Genomic DNA, 11,244 nt, shown 5'->3' with positions numbered 1-11,244 from the left:
AGTAATACCTCTGTCTGGAATAATCTACTATATATATTATAATTTGTAAATAGCTGTTGTGATAATTAGGTGAGTAATAAAATCAATTTTCTAAATATTTCAGTTCATTTTAAGTGCATAGAGACAACCAAACCAGAAACCTTTCTAACAAGCAATTAATGTTAATTTGCCCCCCCCAAAAAACCACTCGAAAGCATTTGTCAACTTGCTCTTACACAATGTGAGAATATTCATGTCTTTGACTTTCCACACTTAAAAGATAATTATTGTTATTACCATCACGGTTGAAATCACTCGTCAAGGACATACCAAGACAGTTAAAATACACACACTTTTCATTGCAGAGAGAAAAAAAGCGACGCATAAAATGCCTTATGATCACCTTCAAAATGCTAATCAAACATGTTCCATGTCTTTCTTCCACATGCTAATATATTTCCCTACAGCACTAATTCTTCCTTGACTCTGTTGTAACACTGTGTTTAAAGCCCATCCGATTACATTGATTTAGTCGTAACACGGCATCATTCCCTATATCATAAACAGACCTGGGCTGTTTAAAAACATGTCATAGTGAACAATAGGATTTAGTCAAGAAAAAAACAGCCATCTTGACAGGATGTATTATTAGACCTTGTGAGCAGGAAGAGAAGCGGTGCTATATTCCCCCAGACTTGCACAAAGACAGTGAAATAAAGTGACATAAACTGGACATCACAATGGATCATCCTCACAGTCAGAGGTATCTCTGTGATGTGATGGTGACCAATCTATTGAGCTGGCGGTGGTAATTCATCCAGCCGCAAAACCTGCACAACAACCACTGTGGTGAGGAAGATGCCAGTGAAAACATCACAGACTGCCTGAATGGGATCCTATTTTCTAAGTAGGGCACTGCTTTTGACCAGGACACTGTGGTGAATAGGGCACTGCTTTTGACCAGGACACTGTGGTGAATAGGGCACTGCTTTTGACCAGGACACTGTGGTGAATAGGGCACTGCTTTTGACCAGGACACTGTGGTGAATAGGGCACTGCTTTTGACCAGGACACTGTGGTGAATAGGGCACTGCTTTTGACCAGGACACTGTGGTGAATAGGGCACTGCTTTTGACCAGGACACTGTGGTGAATAGGGCACTGCTTTTGACCAGGACACTGTGGTGAATAGGGCACTGCTTTTGACCAGGACACTGTGGTGAATAGGGCACTGCTTTTGACCAGGACACTGTGGTGAATAGGGCACTGCTTTTGACCAGGACACTGTGGTGAATAGGGCACTGCTTTTGACCAGGACACTGTGGTGAATAGGGCACTGCTTTTGACCAGGACACTGTGGTGAATAGGGCACTGCTTTTGACCAGGACACTGTGGTGAATAGGGCACTGCTTTTGACCAGGACACTGTGGTGAATAGGGCACTGCTTTTGACCAGGACACTGTGGTGAATAGGGCACTGCTTTTGACCAGGACACTGTGGTGAATAGGGCACTGCTTTTGACCAGGACACTGTGGTGAATAGGGCACTGCTTTTGACCAGGACACTGTGGTGAATAGGGCACTGCTTTTGACCAGGACACTGTGGTGAATAGGGCACTGCTTTTGACCAGGACACTGTGGTGAATAGGGTACTATCTGGGATGCATTGTAAACATGACAAACATCGCCATACAGAAAGCGATGGTGGGGGGGACGGGGGGTTATAGTACATTATAACCATTTACACAAACCTATCCAAGATTGTCTTTATCTTCACATTTTTAAGGACATCGCTCACTTAAACAGATACCATCAGAGCATATAGATGAGGACGTTGTCAGCATGTGCTAATACCACTGACAGTACAGCATAAAACATCTCTGGCCATTGACATATGCTGATATTGCAATGACTCTTACCACGTTTATTTAAATGACCTTCTGTAGTAGCGGGAAAAGGCGCGTGTTTGAGAAAAGAGCTGTCGGTCACTCATTAAAGGCAACATCCTCATGTCCCCTCCAAAATGGCAGCTGATAATCCAAACGCATTGTGACAGGAGGGCATAAGGACGCCCTGCCACACGAAGCTTTCACTTCTGCTTAGTTTCTTTACACTTAAACTTTCACGTGGAGTGGACGCAGGGCTGCTCTGGGGGCGTGTTGCTGTGGACTAAGGCATGGACTTAAGATGTCAAATGACTTGGGTGTCCGCGTTGCCATTTTTAGGGTAAGAAAATAAAACAAAACAAAAAACATAAACTTTCCCTACCGGAAGATTCTCATGTTGAGCCTTTTACACAAAGAATAAGTAATGAAGACTTGAGATATGGAACATGAAGGAAGTTAATTCCTTAAACAAAGCGTGTTGATTTTGATTTACACCAAGGGCTGTTTCTTTAATAATTTACAGCTGCAGGAATTGATGGTCCTACACTAGGCATGCTGCTAAATCTGTATTGCCAAATAATGAGATTTTAGCACATGAGCTTCTAAATTATCTTGTGGTTTGTCTCCGGCTGTTTGTCAGTCGCCTTGTGCTCCAGGTCATGGATGGCATTTGCCTGTGTGCTCTAATGGCTGAGTTACACTTAGATAGATGAGTCTTGATGCCTTGTGGTTTTGTACGCTGCTGGGGAGTGTGTGCGTGTGTGTGTGTGTGTGTGTGTGTGGGGGGGGGGTACTAGGATGTTTTCTATGGCTATGAAACATAACATATGTACACTGCTACAAGCTAGACCTCAATCTGTGAATAATTGGAACCTATCCAGATTTTTTATTCTCTCTTCCCCTATTATCTTGCTTGAGGGAGCAGTTCAATATGTTTTTAAACAACTTAACTTTCCGTTTAGCAAATGAACGCATTTGAAGTGTTTTTGTGTGGGGATCAAAATGAAAGCCTATCACAAGATATATAATTCAAGTAAAAAAAAAAAAGATATCTTTCTTTTTTCTCTCATCAAATAACCCCCGCGTGTGTTATTTCTTTCCACTGTGTGAATGTTTGTTTTTTTATTCATGCGAAAGACAGCCTTGGGGCGGATGTCATCTAAAGTCACAGATAATTATACGCCGTCTCAGAAATAGCCTCAGAAATGTCAAAGGCGTGATGTTTCCTCAGTGTATTTCTGTACATTTATTGTCACGGGAAGGGATTGGATGGCTGTATCGTCTGTTTTCGGGTTTGAAGCGTGTCTGTCTGTTTGGGAGAGACTTGAGGAGAGAGAGAGAGCACATTCACCGACAGCAGGTGGATGAGTGGCGTGTGATCAACTAGGCAGTAAAACTATCCTATTTCACAGTCCTCTTTACTGCTGCTCCCACTGAATCGGTAATGGAGTCGTAATAGCTGTCTCTGTTTCCCAATACCCCGAACAATGCATTCTTCATCCTCACCGGTGTACGTTTGAAAACAGCCATAACATCTATGCTCACGACGGTGATGCGCCAGCCTATTTAGGACAAGTAGACAGTGGCACCACCTAATAGTTAACTAAAAATAACGTTTATTCATTTTCCACCGGTTAATGGAGCGGCAAATGGGATAACAAGGGGTCTTGATTTGTGGGCCCCCCTTTGCAATTACCACATTTCCTGGCCCTGTTTAAATTAAACAAGCCATTGATTTTATGTTGAATATTATTGTGCCCTACTCCTCAAGAGCGGTTTTGATGGAGCTCTGGATAGATAGGAGTTGCGAGCCCCCTCCTGAAACAGGCCTAATAAAAAGACAGGGGAAAATAACCAGCGATGCCACCCAGGTGCCACATTCCCGACAGCTAGCAGACAAGGACTGGTCCACAAACGAGCCCTTACGACGTGTCCCCCTGTAGGAATATGGCACACGCCAAGCCTGGCCTTTAGTTACATTTGAAAGCCCCTGTATCAAGTAGTGTCTGCCAGGACTCTGGGAATCAGCTGGTGAGCCATATTTAGAACCCTGATTCTGCTCAGTTCCCCAGAACCTTTGATCATGCTTCACTGTCTTGCTGTGCTGCTGTCCTGGCTCGGTGTGTGTGTGTGTGTGTGTGTGTAGGCGGGGGGGGGGGGGGGGGGGGGCAGAGCAGACCCTGGTGAACCTGTGTGAACGGGGTGTCTATACTTCCAGATTGAGATAAGAAGAACAGCCCTTAATATCATTTCTGTGGGGAGAGGCGCTCTCCCTCTCTGTCACTCCCTCTCTCTCTCTCTCTCTCTCTCTCTCCCTCTCTCTGGCATGTCCAGCTCCCATGCTGAGCTCCAGCTCCTTTAATGCTGCATGTCCTCTAAAGTGGACTATTACAGAAAGCAGGTGGTGGGAAGAAAGAAAGAAAGAAAGGCAGGAAGGAAGGGGAGACCAAATGAGTGAGTCGGCTAGCTGGCTGCATAGACTTGTACCAAGACACTCATTAAATTCCACCTCATCCTCCTCTACACACTTCAACTGCCTTGGTCCGGAAATAACATTTTACTTCAATCTCAACTCGTGTTTTTGTGCAATTTAACTCTTATCCAGAGTAACATAGAGAAGAAAGCAATTTGGTTTGTTTAATCAAGACCACAAAGAAATGTTTTAACCTTGTTTCTTGAGGTTTTAAACCAACAACTTCTCACTTACAAACTCTGGAAACAAGTCATCTGTCATCTCCTGGGTATTTTAGCCATTTTGCAGACACTAACATTTGTGCCACAGGCTATGGGGTCTACTCAGACCAGTCAATCCTCAATAACCTGTGCAACCAAACTGGAGCGAAGCTCAGATGGACATGGACTAACATTCAAAGTGAGCCAGTGACTGTCTCTGATGTAGTTGTGACTGACCCCTGTGTGGTGGTGGAGGATTCTGTCTGTGATGTAGTTGTGACTGACCCCTGTGTGGTGGTGGAGGATTCTGTCTCTGATGTAGTTGTGACTGACCCCTGTGGGGTGGTGGAGGATTCTGTCTGTGATGTAGTTGTGACTGACCCCTGTGTGGTGGTGGAGGATTCTGTCTGTGATGTAGTTGTGACTGACCCCTGTGTGGTGGAGGAGGATTCTGTCTGTGATGTAGTTGTGACTGACCCCTGTGTGGTGGAGGAGGATTCTGTCTGTGATGTAGTTGTGACTGACACTTGTGTGGTGGTGGAGGAGGATTTTGTCTCTGATGTAGTTGTGACTGACCCCTGTGGGGTGGTGGAGGATTATGTCTGTGATGTAGTTGTGACTGACCCCTGTGTGGTGGAGGAGGATTCTGTCTGTGATGTAGTTGTGACTGACCCCTGTGTGGTGGTGGAGGATTCTGTCTGTGATGTAGTTGTGACTGACCCCTGTGTGGTGGTGGAGGATTCTGTCTGTGATGTAGTTGTGACTGACCCCTGTGTGGTGGAGGAGGATTCTGTCTGTGATGTAGTTGTGACTGACCCCTGTGTGGTGGAGGAGGATTCTGTCTGTGATGTAGTTGTGACTGACCCCTGTGTGGTGGTGGAGGATTCTCTCACCCATCTCTCTCTACACTGAAGACAACAATCCTCAATATGAGGCAGATGAAACAATGGCAGCCCTGGACTGGCCTCAGACTGCAGGGAAAACTAGCTGCTCTGGGCTGCACTGATCTCCCATTCCGTATTGTTCCACTGCTATGAAGACGGCATTCTCACCTTTACTGTTACAGGATTTACAGGCAAAACTCTATTTAGGACTCTGGTAGCCTGCAAACCATTTTATATCTTACACACTGAATCAAACGTAATGGAGTATGTTTTGAACGGATGTTGCTTGGACAAGGACCTAAACATAAATACTGTAGAGACACGACAGACTTGTCAATCTGATAGCCAGTGAGGTGAGACAGGTAGGCAAACCCATTCAAACATCAGTAGAGAAGGCTGGTTCAGTGTCAAAGATAAAATGTTCTTCATTGCGCCGAATACACCAGATGTTCTTCTCAGGGAGGCCAGAGGGAGGTGCTTATCTTGGAAGTCTGTTCAACTTGACTCATCAGGACTTATCTATCTACATATGAATCCGTTGTGTAATAATATGATTTGGGGATTCAAATAAAGTATTTAAAATGTATGTGTGGGGTGTCTGCGTGTGGGTTGGGGGGGTACCTTTTGTGGACTATAGAGAATCCTCATATATTTGATCATGAAGTGAGATGAAGCCTGCTAGCACCATGAATTATTCAATTGAGCATGGATGGGGATTTTTTTATTGATAGGTCTTTAATGCTTTCATTGTCATGATAGCTGTACTTGGTTGGTTTAATGATCTCTCTATTAGAGATAGCTTCGAAAAGGGAGCCAAAACGACTCAGCTGTTATACTGGTAGCTTACATAAATTCACTCTGTGACACAGAGACCAATTTAAGTGTGCAGACAAAATACCAATCGCTTTGGCATCTTTCAACAGAAACCGCTGTCTAAATGTAAGTGACGGAAAACGAATAGTCATCCCAAACCCTGATGCGACAGTTGCATTAGTGATGTAGCCTGAGCGGCTCATTTATCTAGTGCTGCTTATTTTGTGTGGGATGTTACAATCATAGAGCACACGCTGCGTTTCAATGTCTCAGAATCAGTTATAGTTAAGAAAATAAATTAAGTGAACGTTTCGGTACGAGGTGCACAATGTCTTGTTTGAAACACGTCATGGGACAGTTCTGTGACATTCATTACTCTATCCTGTGAAGAGTCATGCTGGACAGTACAGAGAAATTATCCATTTGAAAGTTTGTCAGTGAAACTCACATTTTAGGCATTTCAAATACACTGGCTGTGTCTTTAATGTGAATTTCAAATTATGAAGTGATTTAAAATATCCCCTGACTCTTATTTTAATCTCTTCACTAATGGTACTGGCTATTCTGTACCAAACACCTCAGCACCACATATGGAAAAAAAACATGTGTTTGGGAAATTTGGAGCAGGAGTCCCTTGAAAGAGGTACTATCAAAGGCTGTTAAAGTCAATACACACCGTCCATTTAGAAACATTAGACAGTAGGATTCTGAATTGAGAGAGACCCAGGACACAAATAGGCCTCTTCCTCCATCCCGAATCCAACTCAGTAAGAGGGCATTAGCAACACAACTAAGTGATAATGTGTATGCAAGCTGTCCATATGCAAGGCTACTGAATCCCCTCCCACAGTTCCCACGTTAGGGATCTTACAGTCACAGATAACCTTTACTTGCCACTAAACTGCAGGTAAAGTAGTCCAACATATTCAATAAATATATATTTAACTGTGGAAATACACATTATTATTTTTGCTCCGGTTCAAATTAGGTATGCGGGATTGCAGTGGTATGCTACTCCCATTGCCTTCTTATGGACCAAACCCATCGTGCATTTCAGGGTCTAACCAGCAGGTGGATCATGTCTAAACAGGCCATAGACTGGAACATGCAGGCAAGATAAATGCAAGTGTTTTCCTATAAGTCGTTGTTAACACCAACGACCCTCTAAAAAACATTTGCTTTTAAAATCTCCGTAGATGGATGAGTCCTAATGGAGGTCATTATATTCACTCGGAACAAGTTTACCACTTTAAGAATGTATTTTCTTGGTTAAATGGCTTCTGAAAACATCTGGGCAGAAATGTTTTGTCCAGTCTCAGATGGAGACAACTAGTTGTATCCTTCGCACATTTCAAACAGACACTGATCATTTCAACACCTTTCAATTGTGCTTTAACATAGTGTGAATTACTTTGCATATTGCTGCTTGTTTTTGAAAAGCTGTCACGTCTGGGTGTTACGTTGTCATTTTGCAACCGTAACCCGAACGCGCACTCAAATCCTTAATTAGAAATATTATCCAGTTTAGATGTACCTTTTGTTTAGGAGTGGACTTCATCTCCCCGGGTCTCTTCTACGTCGAAGGCAGAAGATAATTCATTCACTGTTCACAAAGCGCACTGAAACCCACTCTGGGGACCAAGGACGGAGAGGGGGGGCTGGGAAACTGCGAGGGAGAAGTGGAAAGGAAGAGAATGTCAGTCATTGAGCAAACCAAGCGCTGAGCGGCAGCACTGCACCTAAAACACTTTGCGAGCGGCATATCTACCTTAGATCAAACCTCTGCCTTTAGCTTTTCGTTAGCCTATTCCTCGACACCACGCAGATTTCCCTCTGTCTCAGCGGTACATGCAACTGATACCACTCTGAACACAAGAGCTGGGGACAGCCTGTCTCTTCACACCGCAACCTTGCATCGAGGTGTTAACTACTTTCCTTTCCATGTTACTCCGTTATCTCCGGTATTTTCGAGCCTGCCACTGAAAAGTTTCTGTTGTGAGGATAAACGAAATCTAGGACCTGGATCTTCAAAGGGATTGTTTATAATAACGTAAGTGCTCCGAATGTTTTGACAGTGGTTGCGATATGCGGTGTTCATTACCTTTCGGGATTTTGTTGTCATCCAACTTTAACGCACGACAAATCGGACTGTAGGCTATCAGTAAGCCAGCAATCGTGTAGCCTATCAGTACAATTGTCGTAGTAGGCTACTGATTGTGCTGTCGTCAACCATGACTTGTGAATGTGAATGTTGTTCACAGTAAGTGTGGTGATTTCTTTGCGTTTTTCTTAAGTCTAGTGTTATGCTTTTTATCACGTGACGCATGCGTTTTGCTACTCTACTTTTCCCACTCTTTCAAACTATGCTTCCCAACTTCTGAAGACGTAATATATGAGACATTGGAAGCGTTTCTCCCTTTATAAAACTAAGGATGACTATTGAGCTTTACCGCTTGCTTTGCTCTGTTTTTTTGTAAATATTTTTATGCGCTCCCTGTATTGCTCTGTTAAAGTTAGGTCAAGAGACAAGTCACCTGACATAACCTATAGCGATATATAGCCAACATCACTAGTTGAACTTTAAACAGAGGTAAAAGTATTTGGAAATTGAGTTATGTCTTCTACCCTCAACGAGACCTACAGTGGGGGACATGTCCAAGATGTTACAACATTGTTCCATCTAATGCGCGTGAACTACTTTTAGTCACGCAAAGAATACCGTGGAGAAATGTCACTCGTCACAGATTAGAAGTTAACGTTTTTGATGTCTTTGTGTAAAACCACAATTAGGCTACCGTGTAATGAGGTGGTTATAACCATACCTGCCTGTGACTTATTTAAAATGGGCTACATAGATTTAATGTATATTAAACTGAACTAAAGCATATATGAATTAATGAACATAGGCCGTAACAATTTTCCCACTTCACCCTAAGAAAATGTCTTACAATTATTCTCCTAAACGTATGTACATTTGGACAAGTAATATATATTTTTTTTTACATCGTGTACTATTTAAAAGTAAGTGAATCATTTGCGGTAGTAGATTAACATAGCCTAATATGTTCTCTGTAAAGGCATCAGCTATTTGTGTGTTTTTGTGTGTGGTTTGTGTGTGTTTATGAGCGAGACCTAAGACGGAGCCCAAGTAGCCTAATGTTGACTATGGTTCCGTAACAGGCATCAATTATGTTCACTGTTATGGTCGGGGGAAAAAAGCCCGAAATCGAAAACTAGCCAAGTGGCCAAAGGGAGCCGAGAGCAAGAAGAGGGAAACACCTGTTTACTACGGACCACTACAATTTACATCCTGCCCCAAATGACTGGCTACAAGCTGAAAGGTTTCCGCTTAACCGACGAGTTGTAAACGAGTTGCTCAAAGCATAACACGTCGAGGTTTATTCCCAGTTGATGAATACACAAAATATATATCGATCACGTGAAGCTCCCTCTGTAATGATAAGCGTTTGATTAGGGTTAGAGCCTACTCTTCAAGAAAATAAATAGAAATTATAATTTTGATGAATTATTTTAAAACCCCTTGAACTTTTCTTGTATTCATAGAACTGTGTGTGTGTGTGTATATATATATATATATATATATATATATGTATCAATATGTATATGTATATATATATATATATATATATATATATATATATATATAAGTATCAATACGTATAACAGGCCTACATCATTTTTATAGACATACATTTTTTCATAACTCTTAAGATATATTCGTTGCTTTTTAATTCATATTAAGAATTGTTTAATCCTTCAGGTGGAATGAAAAAGTGAACAAAAGTATCTATTCATTAGTAGCCTATATTTTTAATCCGTGATCCTTTTTCTAATGTTTTTTATCCAAAACACAATTCTTTGCCTTTGTACTTTCTCGTGCGTATGCCATTTCTTTATAACCGTTGTAAGGGTTTCAATAATATTCCATATAACCACATTTACCCGACAATAATTAAATATTTCCATATTGTTTGTAACATTATATCTGCCTAATTGATATAGATCTAACCTAAATATAGACCACTTAGAATAGGTCTATATTTATTTATACTTAATTAATCTGTTGTTATACAAACGTCACATGGAAAAAATGAATCAATTATTATGGAATTGTCTAATTATTATTAGACAATTTAGGCCAAGCTAACATGCCAGTTTTAATTATTTCTCAAAAACACACTTTCATTTCATTGGTTGATCACTTTTTAAAGTTTCTATATTAATTTTAGCCTATGTTCACTTTGATCCTGGATATACAATATGAATTCATGCGAAACATGCTCACTCATATTTCTCAGTATAGTCTTTTTCTGCGTCTGATTTATTCTCTTGAGGTAGATCTGATCATAGGGGTTTAACAAGAACCATTGTTGTGTTTTGGCAGATGGTCTGATATGTCGGAATATGCTGGTGGATACATTATTTAGATTGCCTGCATATTATGTGTTTAACTTTTAATATGAAATGTTTTGCAGACGACGACATTTTGGTTTAAAATGCATTGAGCAGCAGGTGGAATATGCGGTTGGTCTTATCACTCCGCAACAGTATGTGGAGGACCTTTTTAAATTTGTAAAGTATCTGCATCAACCAATTTTTTTTAACCTATATTATACATGCAGTAAGTGTTATCCTACTTTTTGGACATATCATGGAGAAGGTATCATGGGCATTTAATAACTTAAATGTAGCACTTCCATTTGCTTTTGTCAAATGATTGGCTGGACCCACTCTGTTCAGCGTTTCTTCATCGCTTAGGAATATTTGGGCAAAAAGAAAGTCGAGGTTGAAATAAAAGTAACAGATGATTTATTTGTGAGCGTTTCGATTTCCATCCTCAGCCCTTTCAACAGCGATGTCAGCTGTTACTGCCTCCCATTGATTCTCGTGCAAAGCGAGAACTGAAATAAAATTAACGTCGATTCCGGTGGGTGGATCAATAGCTAAATATATTTTAATCTGTGTTTGAACACTGTGTGGATAAAAAAAA

General features: G+C 41.5%; 1 protein-coding gene across 8 annotated transcripts in view; it reads left to right on the top strand.

Annotated features, from left to right (window-relative positions):
* Positions 1-7,937: 7,937 nt before the first annotated feature.
* Positions 7,938-11,244, top strand: part of rnf220a (ring finger protein 220a) — a 131,270-nt gene continuing 127,963 nt past the window's right edge. For 4 of the 8 annotated variants that reach the window (XM_034291371.1, XM_034291370.1, XM_034291369.1 and 1 more), the window contains exon 1: positions 7,938-8,283. The gene's annotated coding sequence lies outside the window, so the exon portion shown is untranslated. The remainder of the gene's footprint in view (positions 8,284-11,244) is intronic. The other 4 variants (XM_034291375.1, XM_034291374.1, XM_034291373.1 and 1 more) reach the window with 1 other exon arrangement.

The sequence above is a fragment of the Esox lucius genome, chromosome 3, assembly GCF_011004845.1.
Source record: "Esox lucius isolate fEsoLuc1 chromosome 3, fEsoLuc1.pri, whole genome shotgun sequence".
In the NCBI taxonomy this organism is placed as follows: domain Eukaryota; kingdom Metazoa; phylum Chordata; class Actinopteri; order Esociformes; family Esocidae; genus Esox; species Esox lucius.
Note: the sequence above shows the minus strand (reverse complement) of the source record. Positions and strands in the feature narration are given on the sequence as shown.